Source organism: Wolffia australiana, chromosome 14, assembly GCF_029677425.1.
Source record: "Wolffia australiana isolate 7733 chromosome 14, ASM2967742v1".
Classification (NCBI taxonomy): Eukaryota; Viridiplantae; Streptophyta; class Magnoliopsida; order Alismatales; family Araceae; genus Wolffia; species Wolffia australiana.
Window position 1 is genome coordinate 12,233,790 of NC_135848.1, and position 5,690 is coordinate 12,239,479.

A 5,690-nucleotide genomic window follows, 5' to 3' on the forward strand; every position below is an offset into this window, starting at 1 on the left:
GGGACAGAGGGTGAAATGGAGGGAGGGAGGGAGAGTGAATGAGAGGGAGAGTGAGACCGGAACAGAGGAGAGAAAGAGAGGGAGAGAGAACAAATGGGAGAGTGAGAGAGAACGAGGGGGAGAGAGGGAGAGACAACAAGAGGACGAGAGAGAGAGAGGGAGAGAGAACGCACAGAAGAGAGGGAAAGAGGATGACAGAGAGAGAGAACAAGCAGGGGAGAGGGAGAGAGGATGAGAGAGCGAGGGAGAGAGAACAGGAGACAGAACAGAGGGAGAGAGGGGGAGAGGGTGCAGGTGAGAGAGAGAGAGGAACAGTCTTCGGTTTGGTTCGACATGCGAACGGGACCCGGACCGGAAGGTTCGATCAGCCCTAAAAGGCTGACCGACGGTCCCGTTCGGTCTGGGTCTGACCAAACTTCGGTCTGACCGTGTCCTTCCCTAAATATAATGTCCTCAAGATTAAACTACCAACAAAGAGACAGCAAGTGGGTGAAAGAGAAGGAAAGAGAGAGAGAAAGCGAGCGAGAGGGAGGGAGAAACCATGTGCGCGAGAGATAGTGAGAGAGAAATGTTGGCGACAGTCTATCGATTGTGGCAGTCTCCGTCAATCATCAACCCCATTTTTCTCAATGATGGTCGTGATCCCTATTGATGATGGTTGTTGTCCAAGTCATCAAATGTCACCTTCCCCATTAACGATGATGATCATCCATGTCCACTATGGTTCTTGTCCTAGTTGAACACAGTATTATCCCCATCCACAATGATCTCATCGTCGTTGATAAAAATCAGCATCCCCGTCATCAAGGACAATTATCATCTCCAAACATGATGGTGTTGTCCAAGTTCACTAGTATTTTTCACTTTTCTGGTTAGAGACTATTTGTCATTGGTTGAATAGCCATTGGCAGAAATATTAATGCAAATGGGGGTGATTATCAGACTGGTCAACATCCACTACCTAAAAGATATGGTTGGAGCTTTTATTGGAATCAATTGCCTCTCGAGCAAGACAATAAGACTCTGATTCCATGTTGCTCTCTTACTGGATCACTACGTCCACATTTTCCCTGAAGAAGTCTACCAAAATTAGCACATCTTTGTCCAAGTTCTATTCTGTTTTGAATGTTATTGGAGATTTTTTATAATATGAATTGGTTCTTGATGTTTCTTCTTTATGTTGACCCATTAATCTACATCTTTTGAGCTCTTGCAATCTTTCTAAGCCAGACCTAACATCTCCTGGCAGTCTTCCTGAACAATCAAGCAATCTTTCCTGCTGAATTCGCATCTGAGCTGATCTCTTTGCTGATCTATCTTTTCATTCTTCCTACATGACCAAGCCATTCTTTCCTGTTTCTCTCACATCCAAGCTGATCTCTATGCTATTCTCTCCTCGCATTCTTTCTGAACGACTAAGCTATTGTTCCTGCTGCTCTCATAACCAAGCTGATCTGTTCTGGCATTCTTCCTGTATGACCAAGTCATTCTTTTGTGCTCCTCTCACGTCCAACCTGATCTCTATGTGGATTTTATTTTCAGAACAACCTAGTTTTTTTTTTCAATCTTGCATTCTGACTCTCCCCTACTTTTATAATATAGCTCCCACTCTGACTCAGAATTTAATTCTACGGTGCTCTCTCTTTCTTTCAAGAAGTTGTCTATCTTTACTTTGCTAGGGATTAAGGATTACTTCTCATGAACGAGAATAGTTGACTTGTGATCAATTTCAAGTTCTGAAATTGATTTGAAAGATTCCTCCATCATTAGTTTGATTGGGATAAATTTCTTGAATTTTCATTTTAGAAAAATTATCATCAGTGTAACTGAAATTCTCATTTTTGTTTGAAATGGCAATATAGATTCACTAGAATTTTTGATTTTATTAATTAGGAGTTTATGTTAAACTATATAGTCTGAAGTTCTTGATTCATTCCATCAATCATTCAATCTTGAGGAGTTAATATATTTCCATTTATTTACTGAACTAAAATTTTATTATGTGGAACTTTCAGCTGCCTTTAATACTCCTTACTGGCATAAACCTTTGGCAGTCAAGAACATTTAACCTCTCTCTACACTTTTAAACAGTAGATTACATTTAATCTCTCATAAATTTTTCACAACCAGATAACATTGCATTGCTCATTATGTATTTGTCTACATCGTTTCTCTAAAAATTCTAGTGCTGTGATTTTTTGATCTCTCCTACTAAATAATATCTACAATACAAAATATGAATTTGTCTGTATTCAGTTCTTTGAATCTGAATATTTTACTGATGTGATTGTTTAATCTCTTTCTCTCTCTCTAAATAATATCAATTGTGTAAAAAAAATTATCTGAAATTTGCTGAAATACATCTTTAATCGTTCTCTATCAGAATATTATATATGGTATAAAATTTTGAATATGAAATATCTTTGAAACATTTACTGCTGTCATTCTTCTATCTCTCTCTTGCTCTCTCCAAATATTATCTACAGTACAGAGTCTTAAATCTTAAATTTCTCTGTAATTTAGTTAATCTTTGAATCAAAAAGTTTTCTAAAACCTCAACTGTTGTGATTCTTTAGAATTTCTTGAAGAGGCATGATGCAGGATGACGTCGGTGATGTCGTCCCGAGGGAATGGGGGTGATGCTCGGATACCGGGTGATAGCGGACATCGTCGAAGGCACGTCGTCCGTGGGAGATGGATCTACGGAGATGTGACTACGCGATGTGAAGACTCCTAGGCGGATGTATGTGCAGGCCCCGACTCGTAGGGATTCGCCAAGCTCCAGGCTCCGGGGCGGGTGACCGATGACAGTAAGGGTGACCTCCTGACCCTCGTCAGAGCAACGACGGTGTCTATGGCGCTGAACAGATTGAGTCAATGGGTGCTCTCACGTAACTGACGGGCTCGGCCCATACCTAGGGAAAATGCTCGGTAGTTTCTCTTGTGTCTGTTTATTCTCTCACCTATTCTAACCTGAGCGCGGTGGAGTGCAATCAAAAGATATACGACAAAACATAATTTAACTAGCGGGCAAGGGGAGTGAGGTACCTCTGTGGTGTCATTGTCCTGGAGACGTGGTACTTGTCGATGGAGGAACCGAGGGGCGGAGTCGATGGAGCTGTGCCGGAGACGGGCACAGTCTCGCTTAGCTGGCAGCATTGTCGCTGCTCAGGGGTCGTGACATGGGAGCAGAGGAGGAAGACGAGCGAGGCACGGGGCGCGGTGACAGCGGCGCAGCACCGGCGTGAGCAGCGACATGGGCGGCGGCGCGAGCAGTGGCACGGGCGACGGTAACGGCGGTGCAAACAGCGGTGCGGAGGCACGGCAGTGCTACGTGGGTGGTGAGGCAGCGCTACGCGTGTAGCGTGGGGCGACGGCAGCGGCATGCGCGGCACAGGTGAGGGCGGCGACGGGTGGCAACAGCGGCGGTGGCGCAGGCAACGGTGGAGAAGCGGCGGGCGCGGCAGCGGCGATGGCGGCGGTGGTTAGCGGCTGTGCAAGCGGCGGTGCGGGCGACGGTGGCAGCGGTGCCGCAGGGGGCGGGGGCGGCGGCAGTGGCGCGGATGGTGGTGACGGTGGCGGCAGAACCATCCCCTCTCTGCTTTCCTCTCTTCCTCTTCTCCCTCCTCTCTTTTATTCTTCTCCCTCTTCTTCTTCCTCTACTTCTTCCCGATCGGGATTCTTTCCAAAAATATAACTTGACTTGAGTTTTAGGGCACCCGTCCGTCCTTATATTGGGTTGGTAATGGGCCCCTTAAAAAGGGTCCAACAAGGGGTACCCAAGAAACATGGGGGCCCCCTTAAAAACCAAAAAACAAATACTAAATTTAAGAACAAGGTTCGAAAAGGGACGTGCGAGTGGATATTACCCGAAACTTACGAGTGATGAAGTGCCTTCGCCTTCCTCTTGGCGTGCCAATCTGGCGGGGCTCGAGCCGGCGGCTGTCGCCGGTGACGGCATGGGCTTCGGCGTCATCTTTGATGGAGTGGGGTCTCCTACTCCATCAATCTTCCTAGGGTCGGAAGAACTCGGCTTTGACAATTTGGGGTCGTAGGTGGCAGCGGCTGATGGAGATTCGGCGGCCGGCATCCTAGATCATCCTTGGGCTTCCATGTAGAATATGCACTTGTGTGTTCCCATCCCTGCACGAAAAGTCTTTGCAGGCCTCGTCCCCTACATGGTTAAGTATCCCTTGTCGTATACCTTTGACTGACTCATGACAATCGGGCGATAGTATCGAGGGGGGGGGTGGTTGTGGCAAACTCCCTCACACTAAATTGGTCTAAAAAGGCCAGGTCAGGGGGGAGAAAGGAGGCTCTATACAGAACCACGTCCAGCATGTTACATGTGGAGCTAATCCCCCACAAGGGAGGGATTGCGACGACGAAGGTGGGATTGCCTACTCGTTGGAGGATCGAGGACGGGCCGACACTACGAAAATGTAGCCATGTTGTCATCCTAGTAGAATAACTCTCCGGTCTGATTCTCACCACCATACGGTGTCCCATGTCAAACACTCGAAATCGGCGATGCGAGTTGGCAGCCTGCTTGTACGATGCAACGAGACTCGTGGTTCTAGCATGAGAATGCTGATGCAAAGATAAAACATGTAGGGCAGATGCAAAACCATGATGTTCTACAAGTGCTACTACGGTGGGTCGACAAGGAACATGGCCGAAGGCAATCTTCGTAGGATTCAACCCAGCGGGGCGATTCACCGAGGAGTGCAGTGCGCGCTCGGCGTAGGGAGTAGGACAATGGTGCTCGATCGTTGTGTGGGGGATGGCATGGTGATCGCGACATAGGCATATCGTACCATCCCTTTCTAGGCTGAAGAGTGTAGGGGTTGGCTCGAGACTTCAACTCTCTTGAGTGAGTCTTGGTGGGATGACACACCCCTGCTCTAGGCGGGCTGCGCGTGCTACTTGGTGAGCGGCATGGTCGGCCGAGTGTTGCGGGGTGTCTTTACTATCGCGTCCCAGCTCACGGGGAAGCGAGGGATGACGGACGATCGTTAGCCCGATCGATCTGGTCAGGGCACTCTTCCTTACCGATCTCGTGCTGTAAGGGTACCACATAACCCATCGTCCTCAGTGCAGGAACAAACACGTGTTCGTCCGCCTGATAATGGTGACGTCATGGTCATATAACCACGGACGACCCAAGATGATGCTTCCTACCTTCATAGGAAGGACGTCACAGAGGACGATCCCATCATACGTGCTCACCTTTAACGACACGTGGCAATGTTGCTTCACTGATAGTGACGAAGCGTCAATTCACGAGGCGTCGTAGGGAGACAGGTGGGAAAGGGCTGTCAACCTCAATCAGGCGACCATTTTTTCACAGATGGCATTGAAAAACTGCCACTGTCCATGATCGACTTACACACTTGGTCATTGAGGTTGACAAACATGTAGAAGATCGACGTGTGGATGGCCGCATCGCCCCTCGGGTCTGTCCTCGGTGGAACGATTGCAGGTGTAACCTGCAGTGACACTCAGTGTGGGGCTTGCAACCCACTAGTGATGGGGCGGTTGACCGCTAGGCTGGCCAACTGCTGGCTAGTGGGGCGTGAGGTGGGTGCCAGGGTCGCACAGGCTTCTATGATCTAGATGTACCCAACTCGCCTTTCGGGTTCCTTGTACTCATTCGTGAACTCCTCGTCCATGTGATACTCGTTGTTGAG